The sequence below is a fragment of the Convolutriloba macropyga genome, chromosome 5 (genome assembly GCF_964194025.1).
Source record: "Convolutriloba macropyga chromosome 5, txConMacr16.3, whole genome shotgun sequence".
Classification (NCBI taxonomy): Eukaryota; Metazoa; Xenacoelomorpha; order Acoela; family Convolutidae; genus Convolutriloba; species Convolutriloba macropyga.
This window is the reverse complement of record NC_134472.1, coordinates 34,351,517-34,367,216: the sequence shown is the minus strand read 5'-3', so window position 1 is coordinate 34,367,216 and position 15,700 is coordinate 34,351,517. Positions and strand designations below refer to the sequence as shown.

The window sequence follows — 15,700 nt, the reverse complement described above, 5'->3', positions numbered from 1 at the left end:
GTTAACCTTCTTTTGAAATTTGCATTTGTCTTTAAATCGACGGATTTTTTTCAATAATTTCTTTTTAAAATCTCATATTTATTTGTCATTCAAAAAATGAAACGAATAAATTATAAATTTTATTGGATGCTTATACACGTTTAAATGAGTCTGGCTAATAGTCTGGCCTAGGATGTGTTCGGTCTGGCCAATGGTCTGGACAACGGTCTGGCCTACGGTCTGGAAAATGGTTTGGCCTAAGGTCTGTTCGGTCTGGCCATTAATCTTGACAACGGTCTGGCGGATGGTATGGCCTACGGTCTGGACAATGTCTGGCCTAAGGTCTGTTCGGTCTGGCCATTAATCTTGACAACAGTCTGGCGGATGGTCTGGCCTACGTTCTGGACAATGGTCTGGCCTAGGGTCTGTTCGGTCTGGCCATTGGTCTGGACAACGGTCTGGCCGATGGTCTGGACAACGGTCTGGCCTAAGGTCTGTTCGGTCTGCGCAATGGTCTGGACAATGTCCGGTCAGTCTGGCCAATGGTGTCCAAAGTCTGTTCAGTCTGGCCAATGGTGGCCAAATTCTGCCCGGTCTGGCCAATACCTATCTTTGGGTATTGTCGGTCTGGTCAATGCCTGTTTTGGGTATGGTCGGTCTGGCCAATACCCGTCTTGGGTCGCGGACTTCATCCTGGGAAAATTTCTAGATCGAAGGTTCTCATGAAATAAGTAACTCACGTCTCCAATTCTTAGTAGTAAAACAAGGATCATATAGGATGTGGTACAAATCATAACGCATTTCCTAGTGCGATCCTTGTATGACTTCAAAGAAATCATAAATGATACTAGTAGTAAATATAGGGAGCACTGGGAAAGGGGGGGTTATCATGCCATGGGGATAATAGGGTATAGATTTGCATGGGGATAATAGGGTATAGATTTGCATGGGGATAATAGGGTATAGATTTGCATGAGGATAATAGGGTACAGATTTGCATGGGGATAATAGGGTATAGATTTGCATGTGGATAATATGGAATGATCCTTAGCCATGGGATAATAGGGTATGCATGCGGATAGTCTAAATTTAGTTTTATGGCGTATGGATTATTACATGGGATAATATCGTATGGATTATTAGCATGGTGAAAAAAGTTAATGTATTTACATGTACGGAAACAATATGGGGGAAGAGTGAAGCGCGAGGACAAAACAATTGGGGAGGCAAGTAAGGAAAAAATAAATTCATTTTGAAAAACTTTGGTGAAGGGAATGGCATCAACGATTGCGACGGTAGACATAAAAAGTATTCACGAAAACTATTTATTTTTGAAAGAAAATTATCCTGACTATGGAGAAAGATTTGTGTACTTTTTAGCAACTTGTTTGCATTTGGATCCCAACATTGATCTTGACATTGCTCTTAAACTTCGTCCCTATGGGGGAATAATTGGTATTGATAATTCGTCGCTGGACAAATATTTCAAATCTTTCAAAATTTTGAGATTGCATGCTATTCTTCATGACGCTGCGGGTTTCGTTTATGAGTTTAGCGAAAAAGGACCGGGTTACTCATACGTTTTACCTTGTCCAGTAACAAACGAGTATCTTGGTCACGTGACCGGCCTTGCATTTTGTCTTTACGTGAAAACTTTCAAAGGACGATTGTTCAGTATGTTGGAATGCTGAAATCACGAGCGGTTGTTCTCGACTTTGAAGGTTTTCGGAATAAATCTGGCTTCGTAGTTAAAGAACTTGCTATTGCTACTGAGAACTTTATCGACATAATTTCTTTTCTACCTCCCAATTCATACAGAACGCTCTCGTCAAGTGATCAAAAGTCTTACCAGTGGGTTTCTAAGTTTTTGCACGGTCTCCTCTGGGAAACCGGAGAATATCCTTACTGCTATTTGCAACAAATCATAGACAGCATTATTCTTCGATTTCCATTAGCCGTATTTTACGCCAAGGGCAAAGAGAAAACAAGTACTCTCACGGAACTACTTCAAAAAAACGTAATAAATTTAGAGATATTGTCTTGTCCAAAAGTTGAACATTTGAAGTTGTATCGAGAAACTCCTGTTTGCAACCTACATGCACTGAGTTGCCCAAAAAGACAGAAGAGCAGGCATTGCGCTAGGAAGAAAGCCCTGTTGTTCTATCACTGGTTGATGAATGAATCGACGTCCAGAGAAGACAAATCCATCACTGCTTCAAGTGAGTTTATCTCCAAGTTTGACAGTCTACAGTTGTATAGCGCCCGACAATCAATTGACTGTAACACTAGTCAAGGAGGAAAGAATTGACTCTCGTGGACAAACAATTCTGAGAAAACAGCAGATTGTGTGTGGTGGCGCTGAAATAGAAGCTTTTAAGAAATATCTTTCTCTTGTGGAATACTTTCAATTGTACCATGTCTATACAAGAGAAAATGCAAAGACTGAAACTAACCCCTTTACCTATGCCCAAGCGTGCAGTACCAATTCTGATGTCTCTGGACGATGAGAGTCTTCCCAAAGAAATCAAGCGGCGGGTGAAAGAAAACGATGTAGAGTCCATTGTTTTCAGAGATAAAGTAGACTCAATAAATGCAAATTATACAATCACTTACAGAAATGATGACAAAGACTCTGAATATGTGTTGTATGAAATATATATCGCTGAATAATTTTGTAACAAGTTTGCAATTCATTTTTCACAAATAAATTTTTAAAATGAGTCAAGCAGAAGATCAGTTGGATTCGGGCGGAGGTATAACTGACTTGGTTTTCGACGCCGAGCACCAAGAAAGACAGTCTTGGAGGTTCTGTAATTCGAGATTACCTCGATCAGAAGTGGTATATTTTACACAAATTTCAATAATAATATTTCTCATAACTGTTTCTCTGATCAAATTAGTCTTTTTCAAACTTGATTGCGAAGAATCAACATTTTGGTTTTCTCTACTCTCGTGCACAGTTGGGTACGCTCTTCCTAATCCCAAGTTATGAACAAAATAATTTCAACTTCTGACAGGTTGTTCATGGCTGTTTGCGGGCCATCGTGTTGCGGAAAAACTGAGCTGATTTTCAAAATGTTACTACATGGCACTTTTTCCCCAGAGTTTCCAAAAATCTTTTATTTTTATCAGCATGATCAGCCAAATTATCAGTCATTAGAGAAAAAATTGAACGTAGAATTCAAACGGTTTTCTGGTTTTGAACTCGTTTCAGAGTTAGAAAACTGTCTGCTTGTTTTTGACGATTCATGTGAAGAAATTTTCAACGACAAAGAGTTTTCTAAATTAGCAACTGCGGGGCGACATAGAAACATTAGTGTGATATATGTTAAACACAACTTGTTTCAACAGAGCAAATGGTCTAGAACAATTGATTTGAATACAACACACATAATTTTGTTCAAATCACCACGAGACACACAGCAAATTAATTTTATTGGTCGACAACTGAATAACACACAATTTTTGAAGGAAAGTTATGAGCTAGCAATCAGGAAGCAGTTTGGTCATTTGTTAATCGACTTAGATCCAAAAACATCCGACGTCTTACGTTACTGTTCAAATATTGTTCCTCCAGGTCCATCAATTTTCTATCTTCCATCAGCTAAAGCTGTTATCACCAACTTAACTGATGAGAGAGAAAGAACTATGTATGCTGCGGCAGATGCTAGATACATCGGACTCAAAAGTAGGAAAAATAATCAAGACAGCTCCAAATAAGTTCATTAAATTCCTTTGCGAGTGCTTACTCAATATTGTCAATGGAAACGTTCCAGTTAATAAAACCAAATTAGAAGGCTACGAGAAATCATTCAAAACACTATTATCTAATCAAACAAGTTTGAAACTAAAGAGGAGACTTTTAGCCAAAGAAACAGAATTGGTGAGAATTGTTGGATTTTCTTGCTATCGATACTTGACAAAAGAATAATGCATACGGAAGAATTCATTTTAATTCCAAAACGAATGTTTTTGTCACATCAACCTGTAAAAATTAAATTTTGGAAAACCCTAATTATGAACAGAAGGCAGCTCAACTATCACTATTTCAAAGAAATCAATCTGAAAAACCACAAAAAGAAGAAAAGCCTGTTGAAACTATGAGCAGTGTTTACGAAAACAAGGAGGCTACTAAAGAAGAAACATCAGAACCAGTCAGCGAAGACAGTGAGATTGAACCAATATTAAAGAAACAAAAAATTTCTCAATTTGAGTCTATAATATCTGAACTTGAACCAATGGAGAAAAACAAAATTAAGCGATCTGAAATCTTACTTGAACACATTATGCAATCTGACGTCATTTCCATTGGAGGAAACGATGTACTTCATATCAATAAAGAACCACTGGGCGTTAAAGTTTCTACTTTTTTGTATAATTTACAGCAAAGCACAAAAAAAATTGATATTAAAAAGTACTCAAAAATTTTGACTGCTCTCGATATATCACCACATTTAGTTGCAAACACTTATGCCAAGCAAATCTTGGAAAACTCGTCAGAAAGTGAACAAGAATTCTACCCAAGCCGAGAAAAACCCCGCAGTAGTGGATCCAAATCAAACCCAACCGGAGATTACGAAGAAACAAGTGACGAAACGACAGACAAAAAAGAGACCAGTCAAAAGAAATGGTCTTTCTTCTCCTGAGGTAAAACGTTTGGAACAACTTTATTTAAAGTGACCAGCTTCCTATGGAAGCACAAAACGCTTAAATAATCAGAGCAAGCTACCATTAGGCAAAGTGCAGTCCTACTTGGAGACAAAACCGTCTTTCACAAAGTACCGTTCAATTCGATTAAAATTTCCCCGGCTTAAAGTTTTTGTAAAAGACATTAATGAGATTTGGTCATTGGATTTGGCGCACGTTGACAAACTAGCAAAATATAACCGTAACATAAAATATCTCTTGGTAGCAGTTGACTGTCTATCAAGATATTTGCGTGTGGAACCCTTGGAAACAAAGTATGCGACGGAAACAGCTGAAGCATTCCAAGAGATGATCAAAAATAAGCAGCCTGAATAAGTGTGGGTTGACGATGGTAAAGAGTTTCTTGGAGCTTTCAAACAATTGTGCAACAAACGTGGAATTCATTTATACAGTACTTTCAGCGAAAAAAAGTCTGCATTTGCAGAGAGGAACATTAGGTCACTAAAAAAGATAATTCATCGGTACCTTGAAGAAAAGTGGACATATTCCTACATTGACCAATTAGACCAATTTGTGAAAACAATCAATTCGAGAGTAAATCGGGTAACCAAACTTGCCCCAAATAAAGTTACCAAAAAGGATGTGCCGCGGTTAGTGTCATTGATCGCGCAAAAAAGCACAACTAAGAAGCCCAAGTTTTACCTTGGGGATTTTGTGAGAATAGTTAAAAAGGACAAAGCTTTCCGGAAAAGTTATAAGCAATCATTCACAGACGAAGTCTTTGAAATAACGGGAATACATACATTAAACCCACCAACATACTCTTTAGTTGACGCTAACAACAAACCAATTCAAGGAAAATTTTATCAACCAGAATTACAACTTGTCAGGCTCCCTCTCGTTGAAAATGTCCAATAACCGGTTTGAAGACGAGTTTACAGTTCACGTGGTTTCATCAGCTTCAATGGAAATATTTGATTCAAACACACTTGCATCATTTCGGAATTTTTTTAATGACGAAATCCAACTTTCAGGTGATTGGCGAGTGGCGCTAAGTGAAATCATATTCCCAACAAAAATAGAAAATATTGTAAACGGAAATCTGACTGCATACAACTTAAAAGATTATGAAGACTCCCAAAAGATGTCTTCTGGAGCCAATGTTATTTCTAGACCTTATAGCGGGCAAAAACAAGCTTTTATGCCAGGAACATTTGATACGGTGGCGCAACTTCTTGCCACAATTAAGCGCACAGTTGGATTACCCAATTTTTCTTTCAGAGAAATTAAGAGCTCTGGAAAATACGAAGTTTTGCTGGGGAAATATGAGGGAATTACGTTTCCCAGTGAAGAAATCCCCAGCATCATTGGCTTTGAAGGTATTCCTGACGGTAACGGAATTCATATTGGGTACAAAATGAATCCAAATGAAAACAGGCTTATGAAAAGTGATGATACAAAAGCATATTATGGGGAATTTCCAGCCGACCTTTGTGCTGGAAAGCATCTTATTTTCATCTATGCAAACATAATTGAATACCAATACGTCGGTGACACTAAGGCGCCTCTTTTGAGAGTCATTGATTCAAAACAACGTCTGAAAAACGGTAGTGTATGTGAGCTTGAACCAACTCATCGGATCGTTTTTACAAATTTAGACTACAAAAAACTTTTGACCAACACAATTCAATCAATTTCAATTGAACTGCGGACGGAAACAGGACAATTAGTTCCGTTTTCGGGAACTGGAAAAGTTATTCTAACACTACAATTCAAAAAGTTTTCCCAATAAAATGGATTCTTACTATGCTAATCAAGCGACGTCTTTGCCTCATTTCTCTGAACATTATCGACAAAGAGGAAGTGGTTTTGGAGCTTTAGCTGCAGGAATTGGACGTGTTGCACTGCCCCTAGCACGTCGCTTCATTTTGCCAACTGCTAAACGTATCGGGAAAGAGCTCCTGAAACAAAGTGTACCAGAGATTCTGGATGTAGTGGGCAACAAAAAATCTCCTAAACAAGCAATTAAGAACACAATTTCAAAAACTGTTAAAAAACAGACTGGCGGCTCTCGACGAATTACTTCACGTCGGAGGAAATCAATACGAGGCAAGCCGATGAAAGTAGGCGAGAAACGCAGAAAGACCATTTCAACGCATAGAGCACCAAAAAGAAGTCGGTCGGATTTTTTTGCTAAAGTGAACGATGATCGCTAATTTGTTACCATCAGAAGCAACTCACAGCTCATTGGATTTATTTGAAAAACCCTCACTACTGGTGACTTTTGATGGTAGTTTTTGTCAAAAATTGGGTCCAATCTACAGCCCAAACGGACCCATGTTAGAATTTGAAGTCGCTGGTGACAGAAACAACTTCATTGATTTACAAAAAATTTTCCTCGAAGTTAAATGTAAAATTGTCCAGTCTTCTGAAGCTGATTTGAAATATGACGCTACAGCCGCCGCTGACATTACAAAACCAGATTCTCCCTACTTTTGCAACAATGTGTTACATTCACTATTCTCTGATTGTACAGTGTCTGCTAATGGACTGAAAATTTCAAACGCTAACGGAAATTATGCTCACAAAAGTTTCATTGAGACCGAGTTCTCACATAATAAAGATGCAAAAAATACATGGCTGGCCTGTCAGGGCTACTCTTATGAGGAAAACCCGGGAACGCTATCAACTGCAGAAGTGAACAGAAGAAAAACTTTGGTGAGACAATCAGCTGAATGCACCTTCTATGGCAAAATTGCTGTAGACTTTTTCACTTGCGACAGACATCTGCTAAGTGGTGTGACACTTCGAATTGCATTCAGACGCTCAATTGATGATTTTGTCATAATGTCTGATGATGCTGCGAAACAATACAAAGTAAAAATTGTCGAAGCTAATTTGTATGTGCGGAAGATGACCCTCAATGACACTGTTGTGTCCGCCACTGAGAAAACATTATTGAGTAGTCCCGCCTCCTATCCTTACCTTGAAACGCTCACAAAAACGTTTCTGGCTTCAACGGGTCTACACAGCTGGAAACAAGAAGATATATTTGCGAGAGAACCAATTCGCCGACTGGCGATCTGCTTAAATACAAATGAAGCTTTTCTGGGTAACAACCGGCAAAATCCATTTCATTTCCGAAAATTCAACCTAGAGCAGATTTATGTATATCGAAACGGTTTGCCTGTGGCAGATAGTCCAATATCTACAGCTGACGACAAACGTCTTTACTTTAATACAATATCGGATCTAGCTTACATTGATAATGGACATGGAATAAGTTTGACAGATTACCCAAACCATTTTATAATGGTTTTTGATTTGACCAGTACCCAACAAGCATCCCATGACTTTATTTACCCTGAACTGACAAACTGTTCAATATCTGTTGAGTTAAAATTTTCTGTGGCCTTACCAAACAATATTGAAATTTTCATTATTGGTGAAAAAGCTAGTACAATTTTTGTTGATAGTGCAAGAAGAGTATCAAAGAATCACATTTTGACAAACTAAAAAAATGGACGAAGATGATATCAATGATCTTATTCAAAGGTGTGCTTTACTCAAGCATAAATTTCTGGGTGTCTTCGCTGCAAATAATTTTCCCCAAAAGTTGAAACCAAACAGTTTCCTAATTGTTAACGCAGCAACTGCTGAAAGTTTTGGCACCCATTGGTTACTATTGTGCCAGAAAGAGGAGGAGGATCAATTGTTCTTTGCTGATCCTCTCGGACAGTCTATTTCGTCATACAAAGATGTCTACCAAAGAATAATTTCTCTAGAAGAAAATGCAAAAATTTATCAGTTACTGAAGGATCAGCCAATTCAAAGTAAAAACTCAAAATTTTGTGGACTTTTTTGTATTTATATTGCTCATTATATTTTTAACTCACAAAAAATTGTAAAACTGAGTGATGCTCAATTAATTCGCTTTGCTTTTCATATGCTGTATTAACCCTTCCTTGATTGCAATAAATTATTTTTTCAAAATTTAATTTTTTCTTCGTACACAAGGCGAACACTCAACAAATCAGTATCAATATTCAATTTTCCGTATCCACTAACAAAAATATCCATAATTTGACAAAAAGCACCAGAATGAGGACCAGAAAAAATGTTTTCAACTCTTCGGATAGTTTCACTATTAACAAAATCAGTTTGAACTTGTTTCGATGGAGGACGAGCGTTGTAGATCGTCTTTTGAGCAACTACTGGCATCTTCGCACAGGGTTTTTGATTTATATTCACTTGTTTTGCATTGCTAATTTTCGTATTATTGTGGCAGGCAAAAGCTGGCAGTTGTTTGCGTACTGTCTGTGAGTCAACTTTATCTGCGGAGCTGTTGAATTCAACCGCCAATTTGAGCTTTGTAAAAACGTCTCCATTAATCTCCAAAGTTGTTGCAGTCGAAAATAAAAATTTGAAGGTTGTAAAAATACAAGGCACAGGAAAATTTTGGTTTCTTTTCAAAGTTTCCTTTTCGAAAGTTGTTGTATCAAGCAAAACGTGATAATGGTTTGTTACTAAGCCGCAAAACTCAGAATCAAAATGGGCACACACTGCATAAACATTTGTGTTAGATAGGGTAGGTTTCTCTTCGACAATCTGAAACTTGAACTGTTTTTGAAATTGTTTAAAGTAATGTGGTGAACGCTCGTACATCGCCTCAACCATTTTTGTTGCTGGTCTTGGAAATTTCTTCTGACTTTTGTTGGAATCGTGGTTTTTTTGCTGGAGGGGGTTTTGTTGATTCCTCTTCTGTGAACTGAGAGCGTATATCTGCTGACTTTTCAATCAAGTTCTCAAATTCTTGAACAGTTAGAGAAACTCTCTGCTGAAATTCGTAATCGCTTTCCGCTTTCTTGAACAATTTTAGAAACACATAGCTACCCGTCCTTTCATACGTTTTCACAGTTGCTCTGATCAAGCGTTTATCAGTTTTCGAAATGTCGAAATAACAATTGCCGAATTCTGTGTCTTTAGTGGAAGTGAAAGGCATGGCGCAACTTGATATTATTTCCCTTAACAATTATTGTGAACGCTCCAACTCAGGGGCGGCGGCAAGCCTGGATTACACGTGTGTCATCAAACACTCAATTAAAAACAAATGATTGGCGAATACAGTCTCAAGTACGCCTACGGCGTACTTGCGTCTGTTCATTACAATTTTTATGGCAAACATATGGTGCACGAATGTGATCTTTTGAACAATTTTCACATGCATAAAGCGCTCATATAAACTAGAAATTAGAAAAAGATGCGACCCCAGATAATAAACATACATATTGAACACAATTTCGAAGCACTCATATACACTAGAAATTAGAAACAGATGCGACCTCAGATAAGAAACTTACATGTTGAACACAATTTCAAAGGCATAAAGCAATCATATACACAACCAATTAAAAGCACATGTGACCTCAGATAAGAAACTACACATTGAACACAATATATAACAACAGTTAATTGAAAACAGATGTAACCCTAGATAACAATCTGTGGTACGCTCAAGTTAAAATTGTGTGTATGTTGGCTCAAAATTAAAAACAGATGTGACCCTCTAGCTTACGTGAAACTAATGCAAAAGTTGTACACAGAAACCCTGAGCTATAATTCGGCGGCATTCATATATGTGTTGAGTCAAATTGCAGTTTGTTTCCAGCAACAAATTCGAATCTGTTTAATTGAATTCTTTTAACACTTAACTTTTGAAATGTCGGTTAAAATTCTCGCAGAATCAGAGTCTTCCTGTGAAAGAACTCTGGTTTATCAAACAGTTTATGAAAACTTTGTTGTTCTCATCCAACAACGAAAACAAGACAATGTCTGGAACACTTACCATCACTGTCTTCTTCCAAAGCTTCTTATAAATGCAATTGCCGCCCTGCCCGAAAAAACAGACCCTTCGGAATGCAGCATTCTTACCTCAGGAGGTCACTTACCTGCAAATGTATTGCCAGCATTTCAAGATTGTAATATGGACACATTACCTGAAGAAACCAAACGAATTCTCTACCGCTACGACTGTGAGTGCGTACCCTTGTTTGAAAATCAACTCGGAGCATATCAAGCTTGTGATAATTTGGCCAATTTGTGGGGAATCAGTTCATCACCTGATTCGCCAAACAGTGAATCGACACTATCTACTCTACCCACAACACCGGCAATTGACCCAAGTCCAACTGTTACGCCGGCACCCAGCCCATCTCTCTTTGCTGAAATCAGGAACCCTCCAAACGATTTCGATAACTTTGACGAGAACGTTCTGTCCGGAACAGCTTTTCAAACGCCAAAGCGAGAGGCTCTGAGCGACAGTTTCCAAACACCCACGTGTTCAGAGACTCCAAACGTTAGCGGTGCACCAAAAAAGCGGCGACCAGAAAATTCTTTGATGGACTTATTCGATTAAATTAACTTAATTAGAACTTGAAACTTTACTTTCATATAAAAAAACTGTTTCAATTTTGAGATGTTAATTTGTGCGTGTTTGAGTTATACATTTTACTTCGTTTCTATTTCTTGAATTTGTAATACAACTTCTTTTTTGTCCGTTTTGTGTTTCTATTCAAAACTTAGACAAAAATATAATTCAAGTGAGTGATCATGTTCGGACTTGTTCAGGGAAGATTTTTACTGTCCCCTATGACGCAATCACAGATATGATTTTCCAAGCAGGCATTCATGTACTGCAATCACTATGAACTGTTTAGTTTTTGTGGTAATAATCCACAATTAGACTTTCGAATCAATAAAAATTCTAAACATCTGCTTGTTAAGCCTAAAGTTATATGGAATTAACACAATTTCTGTTTTGCAAAATGTGTGCGGTTTTTGGCTCAAAAGACCTGTTAACATTATGCCAAAAGAGTAGCAGCATATGAACTCTGAAACCAATTCATAAATTGGAAAAAATGTCAAAAATTTCAACGCATAGAGCACCAAAAAGAAGTCGGTCGGATTTTTTTGCTAAAGTGAACGATGATCGCTAATTTGTTACCATCAGAAGCAACTCACAGCTCATTGGATTTATTTGAAAAACCCTCACTGCTGGTGACTTTTGATGGTAGTTTTTGTCAAAAATTGGGTTCAATCTACAGCCCAAACGGACCCATGTTAGAATTTGAAGTCGCTGGTGACAGAAACAACTTCATTGATTTACAAAAAATTTTCCTCGAAGTTAAATGTAAAATTGTCCAGTCTTCTGAAGCTGATTTGAAATATGACGCTACAGCCGCCGCTGACATTACAAAAACAGATTCTCCCTACTTTTGCAACAATGTGTTACATTCACTATTCTCTGATTGTACAGTGTCTGCTAATGGACTGAAAATTTCAAACGCTAACGGAAATTATGCTCAAAAAAGTTTCATTGAGACCGAGTTCTCACATAATAAAGATGCAAAAAATACATGGCTGGCCTGTCAGGGCTACTCTTATGAGGAAAACACGGGAACGCTATCAACTGCAGAAGTGAACAGAAGAAAAACTTTGGTGAGACAATCAGCTGAATGTACCTTCTATGGCAAAATTGCTGTAGACTTTTTCACTTGCGACAGACATCTGCTAAGTGGTGTGACACTTCGAATTGCATTCAGACGCTCAATTGATGATTTTGTCATAATGTCTGATGATGCTGCGAAACAATACAAAGTAAAAATTGTCGAAGCTAATTTGTATGTGCGGAAGATGACCCTCAATGACACTGTTGTGTCCGCCATTGAGAAAACATTATTGAGTAGTCCCGCCTCCTATCCTTACCTTGAAACGCTCACAAAAACGTTTCTGGCTTCAACGGGTCTACACAGCTGGAAACAAGAAGATATATTTGCGAGAGAACCAATTCGCCGACTGGCGATCTGCTTAAATACAAATGAAGCTTTTCTGGGTAACAACCGGCAAAATCCATTTCATTTCCGAAAATTCAACCTAGAGCAGATTTATGTATATCGAAACGGTTTGCCTGTGGCAGATAGTCCAATATCTACAGCTGACGACAAACGTCTTTACTTTAATACAATATCGGATCTAGCTGACATTGATAATAGACATGGAATAAGTTTGACAGATTACCCAAACCATTTTATAATGGTTTTTGATTTGACCAGTACCCAACAAGCATCCCATGACTTTATTCACCCTGAACTAACAAACTGTTCAATATCTGTTGAGTTAAAATTTTCTGTGGCCTTACCAAACAATATTGAAATTTTCATTATTGGTGAAAAAGCTAGTACAATTTTTGTTGATAGTGCAAGAAGAGTATCAAAGAATCACATTTTGACAAACTAAAAAAATGGACGAAGATGATATCAATGATCTTATTCAAAGATGTGCTTTACTCAAGCATAAATTTCTGGGTGTCTTCGCTGCAAATAATTTTCCCCAAAAGTTGAAACCAAACAGTTTCCTAATTGTTAACGCAGCAACTGCAGAAAGTTTTGGCACCCATTGGTTACTATTGTGCCAGAAAGAGGAGGAGGATCAATTGTTCTTTGCTGATCCTCTCGGACAGTCTATTTCGTCATACAAAGATGTCTACCAAAGAATAATTTCTCTAGAAGAAAATGCAAAAATTTATCAGTTACTGAAGGATCAGCCAATTCAAAGTAAAAACTCAAAATTTTGTGGACTTTTTTGTATTTATATTGCTCATTATATTTTTAACTCACAAAAAATTGTAAAACTGAGTGATGCTCAATTAATTCGCTTTGCTTTTCATATGCTGTATTAACCCTTCCTTGATTGCAATATATTATTTTTTCAAAATTTAATTTTTTCTTCGTACACAAGGCGAACACTCAACAAATCAGTATCTATATTCAATTTTCCGTATCCACTAACAAAAATATCCATAATTTGACAAAAAGCACCAGAATGAGGACCAGACAAAATGTTTTCATCTCTTCGGATAGTTTCACTATTAACAAAATCAGTTTGAACTTGTTTCGATGGAGGACGAGCGTTGTAGATCGTCTTTTGAGCAACTACTGGCATCTTCGCACAGGGTTTTTGATATATATTCACTTGTTTTGCATTGCTAATTTTCGTATTATTGTGGCAGGCAAAAGCTGGCAGTTGTTTGCCTACTGTCTGTGAGTCAACTTTATCTGCGGAGCTGTTGAATTCAACCGCCAATTTGAGCTTTGTAAAAACGTCTCCATTAATCTCCAAAGTTGTTGCAGTCGAAAATAAAAATTTGAAGGTTGTAAAAATACAAGGCACAGGAAAATTTTGGTTTCTTTTCAAAGTTTCCTTTTCGAAAGTTGTTGTATCAAGCAAAACGTGATAATGGTTAGTTACTAAGCCGCAAAACTCAGAATCAAAATGGGCACACACTGCATAAACATTTGTGTTAGATAGGGTAGGTTTCTCTTCGACAATCTGAAACTTGAACTGTTTTTGAAATTGTTTAAAGTAATGTGGTGAACGCTCGTACATCGCCTCAACCATTTTTGTTGCTGGTCTTGGAAATTTCTTCTGACTTTTGTTGGAATCGTGGTTTTTTTGCTGGAGGGGGTTTTGTTGATTCCTCTTCTGTGAACTGAGAGCGTATATCTGCTGACTTTTCAATCAAGTTCTCAAATTCTTGAACAGTTAGAGAAACTCTCTGCTGAAATTCGTAATCGCTTTCCGCTTTCTTGAACAATTTTAGAAACACATAGCTACCCGTCCTTTCATACGTTTTCACAGTTGCTCTGATCAAGCGTTTATCAGTTTTCGAAATGTCGAAATAACAATAGCCGAATTTTGTGTCTTTAGTGGAAGTGAAAGGCATGGCGCAACTTGATATTATTTCCCTTAACAATTATTGTGAACGCTCCAACTCAGGGGCGGCGGCAAGCTTGGATTACACGTGTGTCATCAAACACTCAATTAAAAACAAATGATTGGCGAATACAGTCTCAAGTACGCCTACGGCGTACTTGCGTCTGTTCATTACAATTTTTATGGCAAACATATGGTGCACGAATGTGATCTTTTGAACAATTTTCACATGCATAAAGCGCTCATATAAACTAGAAATTAGAAACAGATGCGACCTCAGATAATAAACATACATATTGAACACAATTTCGAAGCACTCATATACACTAGAAATTAGAAACAGATGCGACCTCAGATAAGAAACTTACATGTTGAACACAATTTCAAAGGCATAAAGCAATCATATACACAACAAATTAAAAGCACATGTGACCTCAGATAAGAAACTACACATTGAACACAATATATAACAACAGTTAATTGAAAACAGATGTAACCCTAGATAACAATCTGTGGTACGCTCAAGTTAAAATTGTGTGTATGTTGGCTCAAAATTAAAAACAGATGTGACCCTCTAGCTTACGTGAAACTAATGCAAAAGTTGTACACAGAAACCCTGAGCTATAATTCGGCGGCATTCATATATGTGTTGAGTCAAATTGCAGTTTGTTTCCAGCAACAAATTCGAATCTGTTTAATTGAATTCTTTTAACACTTAACTTTTGAAATGTCGGTTAAAATTCTCGCAGAATCAGAGTCTTCCTGTGAAAGAACTCTGGTTTATCGAACAGTTTATGAAAACTTTGTTGTTCTCATCCAACAACGAAAACAAGACAATGTCTGGAACACTTACCATCACTGTCTTCTTCCAAAGCTTCTTATAAATGCAATTGCCGCCCTGCCCGAAAAAACAGACCCTTCGGAATGCAGCATTCTTACCTCAGGAGGTCACTTACCTGCAAATGTATTGCCAGCATTTCAAGATTGTAATATGGACACATTACCTGAAGAAACCAAACGAATTCTCTACCGCTACGACTGTGAGTGCGTACCCTTGTTTGAAAATCAACTCGGAGCATATCAAGCTTTTGATGATTTGGCCAATTTGTGGGGAATCAGTTCATCACCTGATTCGCCAAACAGTGAATCGACACTATCTAGTCTACCCACAACACCGGCAATTGACCCAAGTCCAACTGTTACGCCGGCACCCAGCCCATCTCTCTTTGCTGAAATCAGGAACCCTCCAAACGATTTCGATAACTTTGACGAGAACGTTCTGTCCGGAACAGCTTTTCAAACG

The 15,700-nt window shown here is 37.6% G+C and overlaps 1 protein-coding gene across 1 annotated transcript in view; it reads left to right on the top strand.

Annotated features, from left to right (window-relative positions):
- Window positions 1-15,700, top strand: part of LOC142340353 (UMP-CMP kinase-like) — a 90,215-nt gene that overhangs the window by 58,248 nt on the left and 16,267 nt on the right. The gene's annotated exons all lie outside the window — the stretch shown is intronic.